The sequence below is a fragment of the Acinonyx jubatus genome, chromosome A2, assembly GCF_027475565.1.
Source record: "Acinonyx jubatus isolate Ajub_Pintada_27869175 chromosome A2, VMU_Ajub_asm_v1.0, whole genome shotgun sequence".
Taxonomy (NCBI): domain Eukaryota; kingdom Metazoa; phylum Chordata; class Mammalia; order Carnivora; family Felidae; genus Acinonyx; species Acinonyx jubatus.
Window position 1 is genome coordinate 154,242,702 of NC_069383.1, and position 23,869 is coordinate 154,266,570.

General features: G+C 48.3%; 1 long non-coding RNA gene and 1 pseudogene across 1 annotated transcript in view; both read right to left on the minus strand.

Moving 5' to 3' along the window:
• Positions 1 to 9,877, minus strand: part of LOC128314925 (uncharacterized) — a 37,247-nt gene extending 27,370 nt beyond the window's left edge. The window contains exon 1 of the long non-coding RNA XR_008297218.1: positions 6,702 to 9,877. This is a non-coding gene — a long non-coding RNA (uncharacterized LOC128314925). The remainder of the gene's footprint in view (positions 1 to 6,701) is intronic.
• Positions 9,878 to 11,547: 1,670 nt separating this feature from the next.
• Positions 11,548 to 23,271, minus strand: LOC106989835 (cytochrome P450 4F3-like; annotated as a pseudogene).
• Between the last annotated feature and the right edge of the window lie 598 nt (positions 23,272 to 23,869).

The following is a 23,869-nucleotide window of genomic DNA, read 5'->3' on the forward strand; positions in this document are numbered from 1 at the left end:
AACTCTGGCCCAAGAGCCAGAAGGCCCAAAGATGCCTATTTAACAGAAGAGCAAACAGAAGAGGCTCAGAGAAAGCAAGCCTCTGGCCCAAGTTGCAGAGCTGGGAGGATCTCAGGTCTGCCACACTCCTAAGACGGGGCAAGCTTGGCAAAGCTACTGAGCAGGGGACGGGCAAAGAGTCGTCCTGACACGGGCAGAGTGCTGGGAAGACCCCAAACCTGCCTCTCCCTCCGGCCAGGGGGTCCAGGTGGCTGGTCCTGAAGCCCTCCGTGGGGTGGGTTGCACCCTCTTCCCACCCCACCCCCAGATTTCCTCCCCCTCCATGGAGGCAGCCCTCCCCTGCTAGCAGGCCCATCCATATCAGGGCCAGGAGGCAAGGTCAGAGGACAATGATCCAGGCAGAATCCTGGACACACAAGAGAAAGAGCACCCAGTCGCTAGAGTGGCTCAGCTCACTGTGCACCTACTGTGTGCCAGGAATGGGCAGCCAGCTACAGCAGGAATGGCATTTGTCCACATGAGCCACGATCCCGTTTTAAGACCTGTAGATACATTAACCACGTTTTTCTCCCTATTGTACAGCTGTCCCAAGTCACACAGCCAGTGGAGCCACCCTGGGCACCGGGGCAGCCCCCACTTCCCACTAGGTGCCCTGACCCTCTCAGCCACGCTCCTTCCCCTCTGCAGATGGGCATTTCATTAGCGCCACCTCCTAAGATAGCAGGAATCATTTTAAAAGCCGACGCACGTAAAATACATAGGACAGAAGAAGGGCGGGCTTAATAAATGCCAGTCACTGTTCTCGCTGCTGTTGTTGTGGTGCAATTATCCAACAGCCCCACAATTCACGAGCCCGTTTTGACAGAGGAGGAACCAGAGATTGAGACAGGTGAGGCAACTTGCTACAGCCCCACTGCTAATGAGGTGAATATGACAGCACAGACGGCAGCAAAGCCTACAACATACTACATGCTCATTAAATATCTGGGGATGAAAGAAAGGTTTGCAGCCATGAGTTCTAAGGATCGGTTACTCAGTGTGGTCCTCAGACCTCCACCGTAGACATCACCTGAGAGCTTGCGGGACATTCAGAATCTCGCACCCCGGCCCAGAAATATTGACTCCAAACTGCGTCTAAGTAGATCCTCAGGAAAAGTGTACATGCCTTCAAGCTTTAACAAATGTTGCTTTAAGACCTCTGAGTCCAGGTTCTGCAGAGAAAGTGGGGAGGGGAAAGGCTTCACTTCTCGGATTCCCAGTTTTATCTTGTTTTGTTTCAGTCATACCGTAAGGAGAAAAAAAATCTAAATCTCCAGGGCTTGTTCACACAACCACGTGTCTACTGACCATCTGTTGTATGGGGGGCACACAATTTTAGGCACCGGGGATGCAGCAGTGAACACAGACTCCACTGCCAAGGGCCTCGCATCCGGTGGGGAGATGGGCAGTGATCCAGTAAATGATCAAGAACATAACAGACCGTGATAAGGGACGTGCCGGGGGGAGGGTCCCACCTTCAGCCTGGCATCAGGGCGAGCAGAGACCTGGAGGAAGAGGGAGAGTCACCAGGGGCAAGCGTGGGGCAGGATACCCATGCTGCACAAAAAGGCAGGTGGCTTGTTGTTCTTTTGACACGGGGGCTAAGAGCACACACATGCAAGATCACACAACTCACCAAGGCCAAGGCAGCTGGCAAAATCCGGCTCCATACTGAAGCTATAAGTAGGTGTTGAACTTTGATGAGCCATACCAAGGACTAAAACCCCACAGGGCCTCTGGGCAATGGCCCCAGCCACACACAGAAAGGCAGAGGTTGACCCCCCCAGAGGTCAACCTCCATCCCCCAACCCACAACCCCCAGTGATCAACAAGGCAGAGTCTATTGGACCGGGGCTCCCCCTGACTCTTGAGGCAGGAAGCCTCAGGTGTGGACATTCTGCTCTGAGCCAGAGAAGGATCAGAGCATCCCCAGTGGTTTCTCATCCAACAAGGAATGTCTCAGCTGCCAAATGACACAAGCCTGGCTTCTGCAATGGCCCCCGGCCACACACAGAAAGGCAAAGGTTGACCCCCGCCCCCAGACGTCAAGCCCCATCCACACCCAGAGCCGGGAAGTGGACAAGTGTGTGTCAGACCAGAGGTGGCAGTCACTCTGTGAGTCACCAGCTTTGGGCACAGCCTATCACCCCTCTGAGCCTCCGTCTTCATGTCCGTAAAGTGAGCTTGGTAAAACCTCACAGGGCAACGCAAGCATTCTATCCGACCCCATCAGGGAGAGTAGGGAAAAGGACCTTTCAAAGTGACATGTGAAGGAAATGTTTCCCTTTGTGACTACATGGGAGGACGGATGGACCTTGAGGGCATTATGCTAAGTGAAATAAACCAAACAGAGAAAAACAAGTACCATATGATCTCACTTAAATGTATTCTTTAAAAAAATGAACTCATAGAAATGGAGAACACACTGCTGGTGGCCAGAAGAGTGTAGGCAATGGGTGAAATGGGTGAAGGAGGTCAAAAGGTACATATTTCTAGTTATAAAATAAATCAGTCCTAGGGATGCAATGCAAAGCTTGGTGACCATAGTTAATAACACTGTATTGTATATTTGAAAGTTGCAAAGAGAGTAGGTCTTAAAATCTCTCATCACGAGACAAAGAACAGTCTATAGCTACGTGTGGAGATGGGTGTTCACTAGACTTTTCGCGGTGATCGTTTTGCAATATATGCATATGTGCAGTCATGCTGTGCACCTGAAACTAATATAATGTTATATGCCGATCATACCTCAATGAAAAAATTGGCATATGAGTAATGAGCTCGTCTACAGCTAAAGCTTCTGAATATGTGTGTGGATCTGTGTGTGTGCATGTTTGCATATGCGCTGAGAAAATTCCAGAAGAATCCACACATCACAGTGGAAGTGGAGAGAGTACAAGTGGAGTCTTGATCCTTCTCACATGCTACTTGTCTCACGCTTTCTCTCTCCCACACTGTGCTGCTATAATTTTTATCACGAAAACACAAATTTCAGAGGAAACAAGGATTGTCACAGTGGGGGAAGGGGACCATGGTTGGTGCACAGAACAGGTGAGCAGTTTTTCTTTTGTGACACCATGAAGACACCTCTCCCAGGAGTCAGCCTGGGGTCCCTCTACACCAAGCAGGGAGGCTGCCTGGTGGCTGGAGTCTCTCTTTTCCTTTCCTCGGCCTTTGGGAAGGAACAGGCTCCGGATTCAGCCCAACAGAGTTCGGATCCCAGCCCTGCTCCTCGCTGGCTGTGTGACCTTGGACAAGTCACTTGTCCTCTCCGCGCTTCATGCCCTCCTCAGGAAGATGGAAAGGGGGACTTACACCTCCCAGGTAGTTTGTTCTTCAACAACAACAACAGCAACAACAACAACAAAAAAACTGTACCAGAGACTCTATGCCAGACATGGTGCTTCAACCCAAAACCCAGGATGAACAAAACAGATAAGGTCTCTGGATGGTGGTGCTCATGTCTGATGGGAGAAGCCGATGGGAAACAAGACCAAGTCAGATGGTGGGGTGGTAATGAAGGAAATTAACAGAATGAGAAGCAGCAAGTGACCAAGGAGGCGATCGGGGAGGGCTGCCCTGTGGAGTTGACCTCTGAGCAGAAACCTGAGTGACATGGAAGAGTGAACAGTGAATAACGATCGCTCTTTGCCCCTAAAGCCACAGCAGGAATGTAAACACCCGGCACACAGTGAGGTAATCAAATGGCTTGAAAACTGTCATTCCTCCTTCCTTCCTCAGACATGCTGAGGTAAACAAAGACAATAGAGGCAATTTCCCTCAGTATCCATCCGGGAGGGAAGCAGGAACCAGCCCTGTAGGGAGATCCACGGTGGTGAAATGTGGCCCAACACTCAAGCTGGAAACAGTTGTTCCATTTCAGTCGCCGTAATAAAGATCAGGAAACCCAGCCAGCCCCCAAAGCATGCCAAGGGCCAGACCCATAAGCTGGAGTTTCCAGCTTCTTGGCATAAGGACCAGGAGAGCAAAGAAGCTGGCTTTGGAAAAAGAAGGCTGAAGGGAAACTTCAGGAAAGTCCTGGGGCCCCAAAATAGCTGCATCAACTTCCGCTGCACAGGACTTTAGGGGAGGTGCCAGCTCTGGAAAGTAGTCAGACCACCCCCACCGCTCCAGCAGTGGGGGTCGCCATCAACAGAGATCATCCCTGGAGGGTAAAAGGCTATTTCTCATGCAAAAGCCAAGGAGGGGGGCCCAAGGATGTCACAGAAAAACAAAAACAAAACCAGAAGGGCGTGCAAGGGAACAGGCAGGACTTTGCCCCCCTCCCATTCTGATGTCTGCTTAGCCAGCAGACAAGGGAGCCACCCTGGTGCAGAGGAACTGTTGAACCCCCCTCTGCGGAGACATGTGGAGTGGACACCAACCCAGCTCAAGACACTGGACTACCACAGGAGTCTTTGGCCGCCTCCCGACAGCCTCTTGGGGTCAAATGAGAATATGGCGTTGGGTCAGTGGTGGGCACCTGCAGGCAATCCGAGGAGATTAGAGAAATGGCGTCCATTCTCTGCCAAAGGCTACCTCCACTCTCCGTGACAGTTAAGCTCTCTGGATTCCAGAAATAGCTACTCTGTGGCCCCATCAACCTGGCAGTGGTGGCGGCTCTCAGCTGATGCTAGCCCCAGGACGCTGCACTAGCCTCGACGGTTTCCCTTGGCCCTGCCCATAGCTTTGTAAAGGGCTCCGTCTTCCAGTCACCCTTATTTAACCACTTAAGGTCCCTGCCCATTACAGGGTTTAGCGACTTCAAGATACACACAGTCACACCCTTACACACACACACACACACAAACACAAACACACACACACCAATGCATCCACGCGTGCACACAGTGGCACGCTTACACACGCACACTCACCGAGCACACACAAACACACATGCACACAGATTTACACACATGCTCCCATCCATGCACCCAATTACGTGGATACACTCACATACACACACCCTCGCACATGCATACACACAGTAGCACCAACGCACACACAGTCACACATACACTTAGACACAGACACGCTCACACACATATTGAATTAATGGAGACCAAAGGCCAGGCCAGAGCCTGCTGTCCCCAAAATTCCAGCAGAGGGCGTCGCCCACACACCCAAGAAAGGAAAGAGACCCACAGCAGTGAGTGACAGCAGGCTCCTGTCCTTTAGCATCAATACACGCAGGTGCAGCAGAGTCCTGGGGATCGATGGGCTTCATGCCTCTCGTCTTCCCTTTCTCATTAATTCACCATCACAGTCCTTAGCAGAAACTCAAAGCCTGTTTGTAGTGCAAGAGGAGACATTGAACACAAGTAGAGCTCACTCTTTGGAGGAGTTAGCTGCACGATGGAGGGAAGAAATGGTTCATCAGTGGGAAAGTGGGTCAAGGGAAGGGACTTTTTAAGACTGAGGAAACAACCACATTTTCTGTGTTCCAATGGGAATTACTTAATGGAGGTCAGGATACATGATCAATAGACAAAAATGTATACAGAAGATATTCTACCTAGAATATAAAACATAGAAATTCTATTTCTATATTCCAGGGATTAGAAAACTATGGTCCATGGACCAATCTGGCCTGTGGCCTGTTTTCGTATGGTCTATAAGCTAAGAGGTGTTTTTATATTTTAAGAGGACTGTAGGGGGCACCTGGGTGGCTCAGTCGGTTCAACGTCCGACTTTGCTCAGGTCATGATCTCACGGTCTGTGAGTTCAAGCCCTGCATCAGGCTCTGTGCTGACAGCTCAGAGCCTGGAACCTGCTTCAGATTCCGTGTCTCCCTCTCCCTCTCTGCCCCTCCCCCAATCACACTCTGCCTCTGTCTCTGTCTCTGTCTCTCCCTCTCTCAAAAATAAGACGATTGTAAAAGGAGAAGAGGGGCAAGAGGAAGAGGAGATCCTGAATGGGATGTGCAAAGCCTAAAGTGTTTCCCATATGGTCTTTTGCAGAAAAAGAATGCCAAATCTGCTGGATAGAAGCAATAAACAATCGGAACAATATTTTCACATACCCATTTTAAGTATTATGCACTCAGAAAAAGTGAAATACTGAGGTATAAATCTAACAAAATGTGTTCCAGATTTCTATGAAGAAAATTTTAAAACACTTGTGGAAGAAACCCAAGAAGGCCCAAATTCATGGAGAGATAAGCAATATTCATGGATTGAAAGACTCCACCTTGTGAAGATAGTAAGGCTCTGCAAATTGATTTATAGATTTGAAGAAATCACAACCCTAATCCCAGCAGGACTTTTTGTAGAAATAGATAAGCTGATGATAAAATTTACATGAAACTGCAAAAGACTTAGAGTAGGCAAAAATTTCTTGACAAGGACAATTTTAACGGAAGCTTTGCATTGGTTTGCATTTCCCTAAGGTCTAATGATGTTGTCCATCTTGTCATGCACTTATTGGACAATGAAAGAGCATTTTTTAAACAGAAGATGACGTGTAAATGTAAATGCACATTTTAGATGTACATCTAATTTTTACTTGCATGACATTACATACGAATACAAGCTGGAAGTATACGCGAGAAAATATGAAGTGATTATTTTGACTTGTTTGAATTATGGATATAAAAGTGATTTTTATTTCTTACTTTTTCTTCCTAGCGTTTTCTTCTAGGAAGACATATTGTTTTGGGGCACCTGGGTGGCTCAGTCAATTGAGCCTTTGACTCTTTTTTTCTTAGGACTAATTATATTAAGTTTACTTATTTATTTTGAGAGAGACAGAGAGAGAATGCAAGCAGGGGAAGGGCGGGGGGGTTGACAAAGGGTCTGAAGTGCGGGCTCTGTGCTATTAACACAGAGCCCAATGTGGGGCTTAAACTCATGAACTGTGAGAAGGTGGCCTGAGCTGAAGTCAGATGCTTAACCGACTGAACCACCCAGGCGCCCCAGGAGCATCTGACTCTTGATTTCACCTCAGGTCATGGTCCCAGGGTAGTGACATCAAGCTACGTGGGTTCGCTCTCCCCATCCCTCTGCCTCTCACTCCACTGGCGCTTTCTTTAAAAAAAAAAACCAGATGTATCATTCGGGAATATGAAAAAAAATTTTTGGTTTATTTACTTATTGGGTGTGCTGGGGGGGGGGGGGGCGGGGAGAGGAAGAAGGAGAGAGAATCCCAAGCAGGCTCCGCGCTGTCAGTGCAGAGCCCAACATGGGGCTCGAACCCACGATCCTTGAGATCATGACCTAAGCAGAAACCAAGAGTTGGACGCTTAACCCACTGAGCCACTCAGGCACCCCAATGGGAAAAGTAATTTTAGTTAAGAACTCGGCAAGAAAAACATGTTATTTTCAGCTTAGAATATACTAAATATTTATTCATTTAAGGTTGCAATGTTCCTTTCTTATTTTGCAGTCACTAGGCCTCCTGGGCCCCCCATCTGTGGGCCCAGAAAGGTTTGGAGGCCCTGGACTCAGTAGCCCAGGGCAGGTACTCCTACAGCCTGAGAGGAGGGAGTCACGGAGTGGCCGCTGTCCGAGGTGCTGAAGGAGGCCCTTCCGCTCCCACCCCCCACCCCCCACCCCCCACCTTCTTTTCTCTCTTGGGACCCTCGTGACCTCCACCTCTTGAAACACGTAAGCAAAAATGAAGTCCGGATCATGCCTCTTTAGACGGATTTTTTTTTTTTTTTTTTAGTTCCTAGCTTCATGGCCAGCTTGGCATCAAAGGCCCTTGAAGTTACTCAGAGGTAACTATGGATATTCAGAACTAACTGGATCTTCTTTTTTTCTTTTTCTTTTGATTTAAACATTCGTTATTTTAATCTTTTATAATTTACGTCCAAATTAGTTCGCATATGGTGCGACAATGATTTCAGGAGTAGATTCCTTAGTGCCCCTTTCCCATTTAGCCCATCCCCCCTCCCACAACCCCTCCAGTAACTCTCAGTTTGTTCTCCGTATTTAAGAGTCTCTTCTGTTTTGTCCTCCTCCCTGTTTTTATATTATTTTTGTTTCCCCTCCCTTATATTAACCTGTTTTGTCTCTTAAAGTCCTCATATGAGTGAAGTCATATGATATTTGTCTTTCTCCGACTGATTAATTTCATTTAGCATAATACCCTCCAGTTCCATCCACGTAGTTGCAAATGGCAAGATTTCATTCTTTTTGATTGCTGAGTAATACTCCATTGTGTGTGTGTGTGTGTGTGTGTGTGTGTGTGTGTATATATACATATATACACCGTATCTTCTCTATCCATTCATCCCTCAATGGACATGTGGGCTCTTTCCATACTTTGGCTATTGTCGATAGCGCTGCTATAAACATTAGGGTGCATGTGCCCCTTTGACATAGCACACCTGCATCCCTTAGATAAATACCCGGTAGTGCAATTGCTGGGTTGTACGGTAGTTCTATTTTTGGTTTTTTGAGGAACCGCCATACTCTTTTCCAGCGTGGCTGCACCAGCTTGCGTTCCCAACTAACTAGATCTTCTAATGATATATTTCTTCACAGAAGATTGTCACATTTCCCAATACTTAAATTTAACTTTTGTGACTACAGCCTTTTAAATGTTAGAATGCGATGCAAAAAGAAGAGAGTACTTACCACCTACTGATTGAGTGATGTTGCACATGTTTGCTTATTCAGTCTCTCCATCAGTGTAACAAGGTGGCTATAACTGTATGGTAACAGAAGTCAGCCTCAGAGAGACCGACAATTTCCCCCCACCCAAACAGCTAGTGAATAGCAGACTGTGATTGTGACCTTGGCAGTAAAACTCCAAGGTGCCGTGGATCCAGGGTCATCTGAACCTAATTGCATCTAGTTATCTGCCCCACCTTCCTTGAAGAGTAGTCTTACCTCCTTGATCCAGGATGAAGCCGCAGGTCCCCACATCCCCCCAAGACGCAGCAAAGAAGAAAGGGGAAACTGGACAGAGAGAGTGTCTACCTCTCCATAAGGAGAGCTTCTAGAATTACCAGGTACTCTTTGACTTTTCCTATGGGACAGGGTATAGTCATTTAGCCAATCTAGTTTCAAGAAAAGCTTTCAAATGCAATCTGTATTTCAGCCTGCCATGCACCTAAACTAAAAACTAAAGGTTATAGGAAGGCAAAAATGAATATGAGGATACACAGTTAGCAGTCTCCAGCACAGTCCATCCTGTTGACAAAACATCCAATGTGTACCCCGCTCTCTAAACCAGGAACATCCCCAGGGGAGTCAATCTCAAAGGCCACCTGCTACGTCCATGTAGCCCAAATTCCAGGATCTCTGGGGGATGTGCTGTCCCCTCCCTGAAACCCTGATGTGAGCTTTTATGGTCCAGAAATCTATACACTTAAAGGCAATCATCGCCCTGAATACGTTCAACAATAGAGGGATAACTGGATCATCACCATTTAAGATTCCAACTGCGGGGTGCCTGGGTAGCTCAGTTGGTTAAAGGTCCTACCCTTGATTTTGACTCAAGTCATGATCTCACAGTCGTGAGACTGAGCCCCATGTTGAGCCCTGAGCTGGATGTGAAGCCTGCTTAAGATTCTCTCTTTCCCTGGTCCTCTGCCCCTCCCACACCTGCACTGGTTCTCTCTCTCTCTCTCTCTCTCTCTCTCTCTCACACACACACACACAAACTAAAATGAAAGGGATAAAATTCCAACTGAGACTTCGTGTTCCATTAATGGCAAGCTAGGTCATTGGGATTAACCTTTCAATTTAAAAAAACACAACTCTCATAGCTGGATACTTTTCCAATTAGTTTTTTTTAAGTTTACTGATTTATTTGAGAGAGACAGAGACAGTGCAAGTGGGGGACGGGCAGAGAGAGAGAGAGAGGGAGGGAGGGAGAGAGAGAATCCCGAGCAGGCTCCCCGCTGTCAGCACAGAGCCCATGCAGGGCTCAAACCCACGAACTGTGAGAACCCACACCTGAGCCAAAACAAGAGTTGGACGCCTAACCAACTGAGCCACCCAGTGCCCCCATTTCCAATTTCTTAAATGCATAAATGACCTGAAAAGACAGTAAAGAATTACAAAGATGCCACTCAAGGGGCACCTGGGTGGCTCAGTCAGTTGGGCGTCCGACCTCAGCTCAGGTCATGATCTCACAGCTCGTGAGTTCAAGCCCTGTCATCGGGCTCTGCTGACAGCTCAGAGCCGTGGAGCCTGCTTCGGATTCTGTCTCCCTCTTTCTCTTGCCCTCCCCTGCTTGTGCCTCTCTCTCTCTGTCTCTCAACAATGAATAAATGTCGGGGACAAAATTGTAACAAAGATGCCCCTCAAATGAAAAAAGAAGCCTGGGGGCTCCTGGGTGGCTCAGTCAGTTGAGCATCTGACTTTGGCTCAGGTCATGATCTCACGGTCCGTGAGTTCGAGCCCCGCATCAGCTCTGTGCTGACAGCTCAGAGCCTGGAGCGTCTGACCCTCCCCTGCCATGCTCTCTCTCTCTCTCTCTTCTCTTCCTCTCTCTCTCTCTGTCAAAAGTAAATAAATATTTAAAAAAAGAAAAGAAAAAAGAAACCTGGAGTTAAGGAGCATGAATTATACTTTTGCGCTGGAGCGAGTCAGGGAAGTGTGAAACTGTTTTGACGGCCTCACGGCCAGGGGAGAAAAATCAAAGCCTAGAGTGACATGGGAAAGAAAAGTTGTAAGAAGATCCTCCTTACATAGGTGGAAGCCTCCAGGAGCTACACTGCTCAGGGGGAGAACACACCGGTAGAGGGGACTGCAAGTGTGGCCTCTGCTGGAATTTAAACTGCCTCAGTGATCTTGGCACCACAAGCCTTGAACTCCATTTAAACATCACATCCTGACGCAGCAAGGCTCCAAGAATGCCTCCTATGAAAGCAACCTTCTCCAAATTCTACACAGTATTTCAAATATGATAACGGATACTCAAGCAAAGATAAACAGGCACACGAGACCACTAACCCTACCAGTGAAAACTAGCAAAAACAACAGACCACATAACGGAAACAATGATTGCCATGATCAGACACACAGGAGAAAGCATCTATGTTTGTTTCAGTGAACATAGTGACCATGGAAACATAGTGACGGATTCTGGGGTAAGAAAAGTTTGGTTAATTTAGATAAGAACAGAGGTCAGTAGTGGCCAGAGAGTAGTGCCAACTCGGGTTTCTCACTGTGAACCTGACTTCAAACATGCCCCTCAGTCAGTGTTTAAAACGGTGGTCCCTCTCCTACTCAAACACCCCCCATGGCACCCTAATGCCTACAGGATTAAAAGCCCTTATTGGGCAGTGGTAGAACACCGCAATCAGCATGGCGGGGGGGGGAGGGGGGGTGGGCCGTGTCAGCTGGAATGGCTGCCAGGGAGGTCTTGTGCCACACACCAGCCTCCCCTCCACCCCACCCCTCGCCCTCCACCCTCCACAGCGTTCCCCGCAGGTCCCGACGCCCCCTGCTGCTGTCAGTGGCGCCCCGCAAAAGAGACCACACAGTTCTAGGTCCTGGAATCCGCCAGGGGCATGAGTAGGTTGGGGTGGATCCCAACCAGTTAAGCTGCGAGTCACTGGGGCCCGCGCTCAGCGGCTTCCACCCAGCACCAAACCCCCCTAACGGCGCGCAGGATGAGTCTCCGGCTTCTGCGCGGCTCCTCCTTGTCGGGCAGGACCCGAAAGCGCAGCAGCGTGAGCGCCAGGACCACCTTTATCTCGGTCAGGGCGAACGTCTGCCCGATGCAGTTCCTGCGGGCGGCAGTGGGCACTCACTCGCCAGGGACCCCAGCAGGTCCCGTCGCGCCCCGAACCTGGCCCGGGACCGCCAGCCCCGCCCACAGGGATACCGGAGGGGACTAACCGTGCCCGGGACCCCCATATGGGGTCCCTGAGCTTGGCTCAGATCCCAGCCCTGAGCTCCCAGACAGAGGGAAGGGGCTCTGAGCACACCGCGGAGGCCCTCCTTGGACCAGCCACCCTCCACTGCCCAGGCCTTTACCCCCAACCTCTGGAGAGGGGAGAGAAGGGAGAACCATCCTCAACACCCCCTTTCCCGCCCCCACAGCACGTCTGGGATCTCAGGCCCAGGCCCCTGCCCTCACCACCTCATCCCCACCTCACCTGGGTCCCGCGGAGAAGGGAATAAAAGCCAGGGAAGACCTTTCCTTGATGTTTTCTGGGTCAAAGCGGAAAGGATTGTATACCTGGGGGCGGAGAGAGGCCGGACTGTTGGATGGGGTTTCCCAGGACAGCCGGCTTTGGAGACACAGGTGTGCGTTTCATGGAGGGAGCGATTTGCCAGGTCAGAACCCTGAGCCCTCCCTTAGGGCCCGCTAGGGAAGTGGCCAAGCATGAGGGTGGGTGTGAGGATGGGAGGGAGGGGGAGTCAGCACCTCAAGGGTCTGGCCCACGACGGATGGGTTTGTGGTGGTCCCGCGAAAATACTAACGAGAGGCAGATAACACCTGTGGAGGGGAGGGCCAGTCAGAAGGGTTTCACCTCTTCCAGCCGCTAGACTCCTCCCCTGGTCTTGTTGGGCACCTTTGGGGGATGACCCGCCATCTGGAGCGACGACGTCCTGGGTACAGCAGCGGGAGATGGCTGCGACCGGGGGGTGCAACCGCAGACTCTCCTTGATGCACATGGTCAGGAAAGGCAACTGGGCCAGGTCGTCCCTAAGGAAGCCCCCCAACGATTAGCCAGGGATTGAATCACACTCCCGCAGACCTCCAGCTGCTCCCCGGATTCTGTGTCTCCCTCTCTCTCTCCCTCCCAGTTTCTCTCTCTCTCTCTCTCTCAAAAATAAATATTAAAAAAAAATTTTTTTAAGTATTTCTGAACAAAGCCCAACAGTCACACAGTACTTTAAAAGTTAGAAAGTCTAAAGTTATACAATTTATTTAAAAAGGAAAAAAATCTCTTTACTGGACTTACCAGGTTATTTGAACAAAAGAAGGCACCCTCCTAGGTGAATACCTTAATATAATTGGTGTGGATTCTTGTCTAAGTTTAATAATGTATCCAAATGCACCCAATTAAAATCTAGTTGGTGTTTTTGGAGCTTAGCAATCTTATTCAGTTTGAAAAACTTAAAGTTCAAAATGTATGTCGATTTAAAAGACCAAAGAAAGAGAATCCATTCACCTGATATTAAGACCCATTACAAACATATGGTGATAATTAAAAAATTAAATTAAATTAAATTAAATTAAATTAAATTAAAAGGCAGCAAACCTGTGCAAGACCGTGGGAAAACAGACCCACAGAACAAGATGAGAGAGCTCAGAAGACAAGTACGTATAATAGGTGGAAAACGAAGCCTCACGGCAAAGGAGGCCCCACCACCCCCAGACAAGGGATGGTTCAGACACAGACATAGACACCCCCATAGTCGCACCAACACACGCTCCAAAAGAACTGAAGCTTCATGGCACTCTACAATAAGAAGGGGTCTTCTCTACCGACGAGAAAGTGTAAAGAATAAGTTAAAGAAGATGTAATAAAAGACACCTCTGTTACCTATGAGTAGGAAAGAATTCTTAAAACCCCAAAACATAAAAACAGAGACAAAAAGAAAGGAAATGAAAGAAAGAAAGAAAGAAAGAAAAGAAGAGAACAGAAGAGAAAAGAAAAGAAAACATATTCACAGAATTAAGGATTTCTGTTTAACAAAACACTCCATTCAATGGACCAAATTAACATTCAGATGAGAGATTCACAGAAGATAGTTGCAATAAATATATTGATCTAGAAGAGTATCTTGAATAGACAATGGAATTCCTACAATCAACAAGAGAGATTGCTAGGCGACTCAAAAGAGTAAGACAAAGGACATGATTCTATAGAATTCCATGGAGCTCAAACTCAGAGACTAAAACATGAAGAGAGGGGCGCCTGTGTGGCTGTCTCGTTGAGCATCTGACTTCCGGGTTTACATCGTGATCTCGTGGTTCATGAGTTTTCGAGCCCCGCGTCGTCTCTGTGCTGACAGCTCGGAGCTGGAGCCTGCTTTGGATCTGTGTCTCCCTCTCTCTCTGCCCCTCCCCCGCTTGTCTCTCTCTCGAAACTAAATAAATAACCATTGAAAAGAAATAACTAACTAAAACATGAAGAGATGCTCCAAGTCGCCGATTACCAGAGAAATGAAATTATATAGCATGGGATGTTTCCTCTTATGTATTCGAGGTTGAGAATTAACAAGGTGGGTGATGTAAGACCCGGCTGAGGCACGGGGTGGGGAACCCACGCACTGACAGTAAATATGGACAGGACCACCACTCTGCAAGGCATCGGCATGGTCAAGGAAAGGCGATGTGTGTTTCATGACCCAGCAAGTTGGCTCTCAGCCTAGGACCTGGAGACATTCTCAGACAGGCAGATAAAGACATGAACACCAAGAGGTTCATTGCGGTCATGAGATGGAAACCTCCTGGATATTTAGGTCCAAGGGACTAGAGAGGAACTTTCCATATGACAGTCCAAAGCAACAATCTAAATGTACATAGAACCATGGATGTCTGACAAAGTCATAGTGCTATGTTTCTGAGAAAGATAAGAACCAGCAGCAGATCTCTGATATAACACAGATCTGTGAATTTTTAAATTTGTTTTAATGTTTATTTATTTTTTGAGCGAGAGAGACAGCATGAGCAGGGAAGGAGCAGAGAGGGAGAGGGAGACAGAGAATCCGAAGCAGGCTCTAGGCTCTGAGCTGTCAGCACAGAGCCCAAGGTGGGGCTCAAATTCATGAATCACGAGATCATGACCTGAGCCAAAAATCAAGAGTCAGACGTCCAACCAACTGAGCCACCCAGGTGTCCCATAAACAAAATATTTTTAATAAATAAATCCATTACAAGAAAACAAACAAGTGTTACAGTTTAACATTAGAATGGGAAGGGCCTTTCCAAGCATTAAAAAAAAAAAAAAAACAGAAGCTATAAAAAAAAAGTTAATAAACGTGACTCCAAATAAATGAACAAAAACTAAAATAAAGTCAAAAGTCAATCCAGGAAAGAATTTTTGCATAACAGAAAAGGAACTAATCTTCTTTATATGTAAAGAGTCCTCACAAATCAATTTTAAAATGAAAAACAGAAAAAACTCAAAGTAAAAAGGGCAAATTATGCAAATTAAAGCTTCACAGAAAAAGAAATATGCGTGGTTCATAAACATGTGAAAATCATGCTCAGTTTTACCCATTCTTAAAGTGATATTCATTAGGATAATGAAGTATTATATTCACCTACCAGACTGGCAAGAGTTTTAGAATTTCATTATGCACACTGTCAGCAAAGATGCGAGAAAATTGTCACTCTCAAAATCTGTCTAGAGGAGTGGATTTGTCCGAGCGATTACATTGTGAAAAACTCGAATGGACCTTTGATTCAGCATGTTCCACACCCAGAAATGGGTTCGGAGAGACATCCTCCACATGGAGCAAAAATCTGTGTGTACATGGATGTTTGCTACATCATGTTTCTTACAGCATAAGGCTCCAAACTATACAAATGACCCTCGGCAGGAATGTTTACGTAATTATGGTAAATTCCATTCTGATGGAATACTACACAGTTATCAAAGGAGGAAAATACAAATCATTGTCCTATCAACACTGCAAGGTTAAATCGGTACAGAGTGTTGCTGAAAGGCAATTCAGCAATATCTGTCATAACTGCAAATCATCACATAAACGTCCCCAACAGAGGGGTGAGCTGAATAAAGTGTGCGATTTTAAAAATTAGAGAGGAGTCTAAAACAACTGTTAGAGAAAAAGAGGAAAAGGAACAAGTAACAATGTGGTGTGTTTTCTATAAAACCATAATAACTATTAGAAAATACATACTACAAGACCTTCTGAAAAGTCTGAAAGGACATATGACAAATTGATGTCCCTGAAGACCCCTCAGGAGACAAGGGATTGATTAGGCTTGGGGGGAAGGCAACAAAGGTGGACCTAACCTTCTCCGTAGTGTTGCATTTTCTGCAAGGAGAAGAAAAAAATAGGACTTCTGTCCCATTCATGTATTTTTGTAATTCAAAATTAATTCCCAAAACTTACGTCTGGGAGGGGAAAGGATAAGGATCTTGACGTTATATGTCAGTGTGCATGCCTAATGCTCTGTGTTTTTCTCTTCAGCTATGTAGTGAAAAGACTAGGTACAAATGAGAGAGACCTTGTGCACATAGGTGTGGGCAGAGATGATCATTGAAGCACACCAGTCGAATCATCAAAGGTGGGATGGTATTGGGTGCTGGATAAGGCAGAGGCTTGTGTGAGGTAAGGAAAGTATTTAACCCTGTGCTCATTTTGAAATACATACGTATATCAAACCCTCGTGGTGTATACCTTGTGTTGTATACACAGTATTTTATGTCAACTATATCTCAATAGAACTGAGATTGACAAAAGACAAAGGCTTATTATATCCATTGTAAAGCATTTTGCACCACTTGAATTGTTACCAAGGGCACTAAGTGTTTGAAGTTGAGAGACACACAAAAACACTTCTCCACTTCACACAACTGCTGTACTGAGCCCAGCCTTGAACTTGAAGGCACTACCTCCAAAGTGTTCAGTCCAACATCTCCTCCCCATTCTTCAGCCCTTGGCCCCAAATCTCCCTGGGACCCCCAGGCTCCACCTCATCTCCTCCAGTTTGCAGATATGTTTAATTCGAATATCTGACTTGTCTCTCCCCTGCTCAAACATCTCCCATGGCTCCCCACTGCCTTCCTATATTAGTCACGAATCTCCCTTCAAGAAAGAACTTGATGTCCAGCTCCAAGGAGTGCAGTCGGCTGACAGCCTCCAGTTAGAGGGTCTCTGGGCTCTGCAGCAGCATTCAAGCCAAGGCCACACTCTCTTGGGCAGGTCCGAGCCACTGAGAGAGCATGGTGGGCCCCTACTTTCTGATCACTTCTGCCCAATGTGAGACTCCCTCCCTGAGAGCAGTATCCCTGCACACTTTTATCTTTTATCCAATACTGGCTTCCCAGAGGACTTGAACCGACACCTTTGGAAAATCTTCACGCGGTTTCCAAAGCAGACCAAGAAGAGAAGAGGCTTCCATTACCAACACCAGCTCCCAGCCACACTGGGAGCCTCCGCAGATGCTTCACACTGTAAATGGTCAACAAGGATCCAGCACGTTTACTTCTCCCAAACACTGCAGGCACCACCGCTGCATGCCTCCAGTCATGGCCTTTCCCCAAGCTGTCCGGTAAGCTTGGAGCATCTGTCACTACCCATCCCATAGGCGGAATTCAATATTTTCTTCTTTGCTACCCAGCCTCGCCCCCTTCTTTCCTCCATGATCCAGCCTTGACCAAGTAGGACTTGAATGGCACTGGACATGGAGTTGAGAAGGGCCGGCAGGGTAGACATGTTTACTGAACCAAGCAATGAGTAACTGTTTTACCCTCAAGGACCACTTGTGAATGCCTGGAATAGATAGTAGGTGAGAATTAGATATAAGAGCAAAAATTAAGAGCAGGGTTCTCTAGGGGAAATGCGCAACTTCAGGCAGAAAAGCAAGGGACAGAAGTTCATTTACTCAACGCACGACGGATGGCATCTGTTCTACACACATTGTCATGGTTCTCCAAGCAGCCCTTGGAGGAGACATTCCCTGACCTGTCCCGCCCCCATTTACAGAGGAGAAAAGTGGTACTCAGAAAAGGGAATTGGTTTTATTCAAGTCACATAGCAAGCAAGCAGGGCAATAAATGTGGACACTCCAATCTTTCTGTTGCATAAGCCTGCTTTCGCCTGCTCTCCAGGCTGGTACCATACCCTTGCCTCTGGGTTCTGCTCCTAGTCTCTCTAAGCAATAATGACACAATCACAAAAGTTCTTTCCCCTTCCCCAGCAGAGGAGAGAGTCCAATGAGAGGGGTTCCAGAACAGACATGAGACCCTGCAACTCACCATTCATCTCTTTTAGGCTCACGTCCTTCCAGGAGCTCTTTGGCACCTTCCTCCGCAGCGACCCTGATACTCTGGGTGCTTCGCAAGGTTGTACAGGACCCAGGAGAGACCACTGGCCGTGGTGTCATGGCCTGAGAGGCAGCCAGACAGGCTTGGGTCTCTGGGCTTGTTCAGCACCAGAGGGCGGACAGCGCCCTTCGTTAAGGCCCTCAGGGAGGATGGGGAAGATGGGGTGGGATGGGGTGGTCCAGGGCCCATCTGCCAAGTCCCTGGATTGGACACAGACTCCAACTCCCTGCAAGTCCACACTGTGATGCTTACCCCAAAACATGAAGGTGTCAGCTTCATCTCGGATACCTCATGGATACAGTTCCTTCCCATCTTCATTCCTGCAGAAAGGGCTACCGACCTCCTGAAGTCACAGCCGGCTCGAGAGGCACCTGAGTCTCACCTGAAAACGTCCCTCAGCTCCATCACCGAAGCAGGATTCCGTCCCTCATCATTCTAGAGCCCTATCCCACAGGTCTCCCTGTCTCATCTTTCTTCTTCCCAAGCAGCCTTCTACAAAGTCACGTCAAAAATATCCTGACCTGTCTCTCCTTCCTCAAGCACCTTCCGTGGATCCTCAGTACCCGCTGGGTCAAGTCCAAGTTCTCCCATCTGACATTTGAAGTCAAGGTCCATTCTAACTCTTGAATTCTGATCCCAGGGAAGCCCACCTTGGCCAGCAGGAGCACATCAATGAAGTCCAAAGTCTTGGCCTTAGCCTTGGCCTTGAGGAAGTCATGGGAGCCCTCAGTAATGAGGGAGCAGCGCCGCTCCTGGATGATGGCATCTGTGAAGTTGTGCACCAGGTCACAAGCCCTGCGGAAGCGCCGCCCATCAGGGGTGAGGTAGTACAGCAAGTCCGGGTGCAGGAAGATCTGCCTCTGCCGTTTCACCACAAGGGCACTGAGTTCCAAGATGGCAGCAATATATTCACTGGGGCTCCTGAAGGGTCAGGCCATAGAGAACAGCTCCTTAACCCACATGAGGCCCTAGGAGTGCCTTCCAACCAGAACCTCAGAAGCATGTCCCTACCAAACAGAGTGTCCTCCAGGCATGCTTCTCTCTCCACCTCCATCTCTGTCAATGGAAATCATGGCCCCGACCCTGGGAAGACTTGGGTATCACACCATCTTCTCTGTCCTACACAGTATCTGCCCCTGCCCATTCCTCCTTACTTTCCCCCAAATCTGCCCCATTTTCGCCACCACATTCAAGCTGCCTCCTCCTCAAATTCTGTGTCTATGTGACAGTTGGTCTTCTCTAGAGTCCGATGTCCAAGAACAGCTCTGACCATGGCCTTCATCTGCTCAAATACCTTCCACCTTCCATCTCTGGAAACCTCAGGATAAAGCTGAGACCCCTTTGCTTCACTTTTCAATATCCTTAAGATTAGCCCCCCTGCCAACCCTCCAATCTCATTCCCAAGGTGGCACATGCTTTATTCATCCTAGTCCTGTTGGCCTTTATCAAGCATTTTTGCTTACCTGAAACCTTACCTTTCTCTTTCCCTTCCTTGTCCTTCTTGTCTCACTCTGATCCATCTCCTCCAGAAGTCCCAGTCTGAACGACCCCTGGCCACCCTCCCTTCTCCATCTACTCCCTTGGTCTACGGTCTCATGTTCCAGAGTCCTGAGCAAGCACGCTCTCCTGGCAATTGCTGCAAAACTGAAGACACATTTCTGCAGACTGTCCCAGGTCATGAGGCTGATGTGCTCAAACATGTCCAATCGGGTGCTGCCCTCTGAGACTAGGCGCTTCCACTTGGCCTGGACAGAGAAAGGGGCAAATCTGGGGCTGGGACCTACCTCCCCTGAGCTCCCCCTCAGTCCCAATCACCAGGATGGACTCCCCAAAACCCAGGCTCCTGGTCCTCCACCCCAGGCACCCATCTCCAGGGAGGACCAGGCTTGGGTGGGAATAGAAACTCTTACTATTAAGACCCAATGGCTGGGGGTCAGGAGACCTGAGTTCAAATCCTGGCTCTGCTTCCTACACCCCTGTGTGCCCTTGGTCAACTCACTGCTGCCCTCTGGACTCCACCTGTCAAGAGCTTCACCTAACAGTTTATGATACTTGCTTGTTGTCAGAGCAAGCAGGATGAATCCCAACTCCATTATTACTCACACTTGCTAGCTTGGGGTGAACGTGAGCATGCTCCCTAACCTCTCTGAGCCTCAGTTTCATCACCTGTAATGAGACAATAATCATCATCTCTACCTTATATGGTTGTGGAAATTAGATAAGACAACGTGTGCAATAGAACTGGTGCATGAGGGGCAGTGGGGAGGCTCAGTCGTAACGTTTCCAACTTGGGCTCGTCATATCTCATGGTTTCCTGATATACACCGAAGAGCTAGTAACCATTAGCTCTCTACCCTCATCTTCGTCCATATCATAGAGGTAGCACTGCTGCAAAAATGTCTCATTTCTTCATACCTCCCTCTACTTCACCCTTTGCAATAGTTTGGCAGATCTTCCCATTAGGAGGTAAAAACCTCTTTCCCCAGCTCTTGAATTGGAGCTGGATGTGGGACTTGCTTCTGCCAACAGAAGAGGGTGGAGGTCCCGGTTGCCTGTTCTGAAACTAGGCTTCAAGAGGTACTGCATGTTTCTGCTTGTTCTCTTGGAGCCCAGGGTCTACCATGCGATCATGCCTAGGCTAGCCTACTGGAAGATGAGGGACAAATGCAGGAGTCTGGTTGTCCCACCAAGGCCATCCTAGACTAGACAACCATTAGCCAAGCCCCAAATGTGTGGCAGAGCTGAGCCTGAAAAGCAAGAGCTGTCTCCCAAACCCAGCCATGGCCACAGACACGTGAGTGATTCCAGCCAAAATAAGAACTATTCTCCGGACTCATCATCTTGCGAGCAATAAAACACAAATTCTTTCAACCTCATGAGTTTTAAGGTGCAGCTCAGTGAAGAAAGAGCTACTATACCAATCTCATCATTAGTGTCTCAAGTTTCACAGAGTTTCAGTGAGGCAGATTAGAGCTAACACCTTCAGCACTACAATGTGCCAGGACATGTTCCATTACAATCATCGTTGACCACCCTTTAGTGAAGGGCTTTATTAATCCTCCATTTGACACATGGGGAAACTGATGCTTGGAGAAGAAATAGAATGGCCTGAAAGTCATCTAGCAAAGCCAGGACTCCAGGCCACTCCCCTTTTCCCAAGGCTCCAGCCGGGAAAACCTTTCCCAAGGCCTTGGGAAGCCTTTCCCAAGGCTCCAGTGGGTTTCAACTCACATGCATGATGTCTGCACTTTTGTTGAAAATCTTCACATAGGATTTTCAGATTTAAAGTGGAAGGCAGGTGTCAGCATACGACGTGTGGCTCCACTTGTCACCATCAGTCAGCAGGAGCCCATCCCCTAGTAGAGGCAGCCACGAGGAGTAGGCAAGGGCAGTGCTTTCCCCTGAGACCCCAAGGTTGTCCCCAACCTCCTTCACTTAACAGTTACTCACCCAGCCAGGGCCTCAGAAACCTGTAGAAAAACTTATCCTTGGGCACGATGGTGGCTGGCAGGAGAGACAGATCATCAGGGGCCATAGAGAAGAGGCAGGGATGGGCTTTGGGTTGGGGGGTGGAGGATCCAAGCTCAGGGGAATCATACCCCCTCCAACCTCCATAGTGGGAGTTGATATAGGTCAGAGTGGGGAAGGTAGGGGGACAAGACCAGGATGCATCACATGAGCAGAGCAAAGGCAGAGCCCCATGGACCTACCCCAGGTAACTTATATGCTCCCGAAAATAGGGCACAACACACCCAACAGGCCTTGTCATGGCTCCTTGCCGGTCCGACATGTTTGAAACACCCAAGCACAAATCAGCACTCCACAAAATGCCTTTACAGGGACTTAGGACATCCCACAGGGACATCCTTACAGGGACATCCCCTAGGACATCCTTACAGGGACAGAGGGACATCCCAGAACCCTCTGTCATCTCCTGGGACTTCTGACATGGCCCCAACACATGCTAACATGCCCTGACACGAAACAACATGCATAACACACACTGGCCTCATGCAGCATCCTCTGAATGGACCCAAAGACAATCTGACACGACCTCAGTGTGTCTCATAGAACGGTCCCTGGCATGGACTTAAATATGTCCCACTAATGTCCCCAACATGGCCCAGGGTGTGCCCCTAGGCCTGCCTCAGGATCTCCTTCATCCCATAGGTTATCATTAAGTGCTTAGGCTCAGGGGCCTTCTCTGTCCTTAAGAGACAAACAATGTTTGCCATACCCACAGATGCAGAGCTCCCCCCACCACAACGAGCTGCCACTGCTCCCTCGTGCCTCTAGACCAGCTCCCCACAACACTCTGGCCATCTCCCTACCCCAAATCCCCTTCCAACTAAAGGTCCCTCCTACCAGAGGCAGTTAGGGCAGCCAAGAACACACAGAAGAAGTAAGAGAAAGCCTTCGGCATGCCATGTGACCTTGAGAAGTTATTAAGCCTCCTTGAGCCTCCGTTTCCTCACCCAGGAAATGCCCCCCTAGCAGAGATGCCAGTGAATGGACATCTGTGGTATCTGCCTGTCCATCCCCTTCTGGAACCAACACCTCGCTCCTCTTGCCTCCTTCAGTCCAAGTAGCTAGGGAGGGTGGCCATGCCACTCCATCCTCCGTTCCAGAGCTGAACATATGACCCTAACCCTTAACAATCAAGTTGCCATGACTAGAGGAAGAACTGGTCCCTGTGACCCAAGCCAGGCCAATTTAAGAGAAATTCCCTGCAACTATTTCTGGACCTGCAGAGATGAGCTCACGTTTCCAATTGGGGTTGAGCTTCTTAGACACATCTTTGTCAGCATGAGAGTGAAGCTGTCACCAAGGAACACAGAACTACAAGAGAAAGACAGATTCCCAATGGCACTGTTTGAAGACTGGATCCAACCATGCCTGAAGACAACATTCCTTCAGCTTTTCAGTCAATAGATTCCCTTTCTTCTCTTAGACCAACATTGCTGAATGTTCCACACTCAAAAACTGAAAACGACTGGGAACCAATAGAGCCAGGGACCTGGCACCATAGTCACCCAGCAGGTTTAATGGCAGGTCTCCCTCCAATACTACCCACTTCCCTGCCACCTGGTCTGTCCAAGGTGGCAAAGAACTGGGAACAGGACAAGGGAGTGGCTGGGTCGGGTGCTCCTGGGAGAGATACCTGGGGCCTGGAGCAGGGGGGCAATGAACTTGGGGTGGACGAACCGCAGAAGTGGGTAGAAGGGCCCCATCCACCACAGGTGAACATCACGGAAGCTGTGGCTCAGACTCTCCACGACCCTCAAGCCTTCTTTCATTGCTCGTTACCTGGGGTGGCAGGGTGGAGGAGAAGACCATGTCAGGCAGCCGCCCCAGAAGCTTACAACTTCCACTTCACCCATTCCCCCCTTTCTGCCTCCCATTATTAGTTCTACACCTCTTCATCTCACTAAGTCACGCTACCTTTGTTGGTCTGGTGTGCTCTTTTTGTGGTGTCTATCTATGTTCCGTCACGCCTCTCCCTTCACTGCTACTATCTTCATCTGTGTCTTTAGGTAGGTGATAGACATCCAGATGATAATAGCTAGATGATGGAGAGCTACGCAAGGATGATGATAGATAGATGATAGATAGATAGATAGATAGATAGGAGATAGAGATATAGTGATATAGATAGAGATAGATGATAAAGAGATAGATACAGAGAAGAGAGAGAGAGAGAGAGAAGAGAGAGAAAGAGGGATGACAGATAAATGGGAAGATGGTTGTAATGGATGCATGGACAGATGGACAGACAGACAGATAGATGGATGTGGATGGATGGATGGATGAGATGGATGCATGCATGCATGGACAGACAGATGGATGGATGGATGCATAGATGCATGGATGGATGGACGCGCTTGGATGGATGGT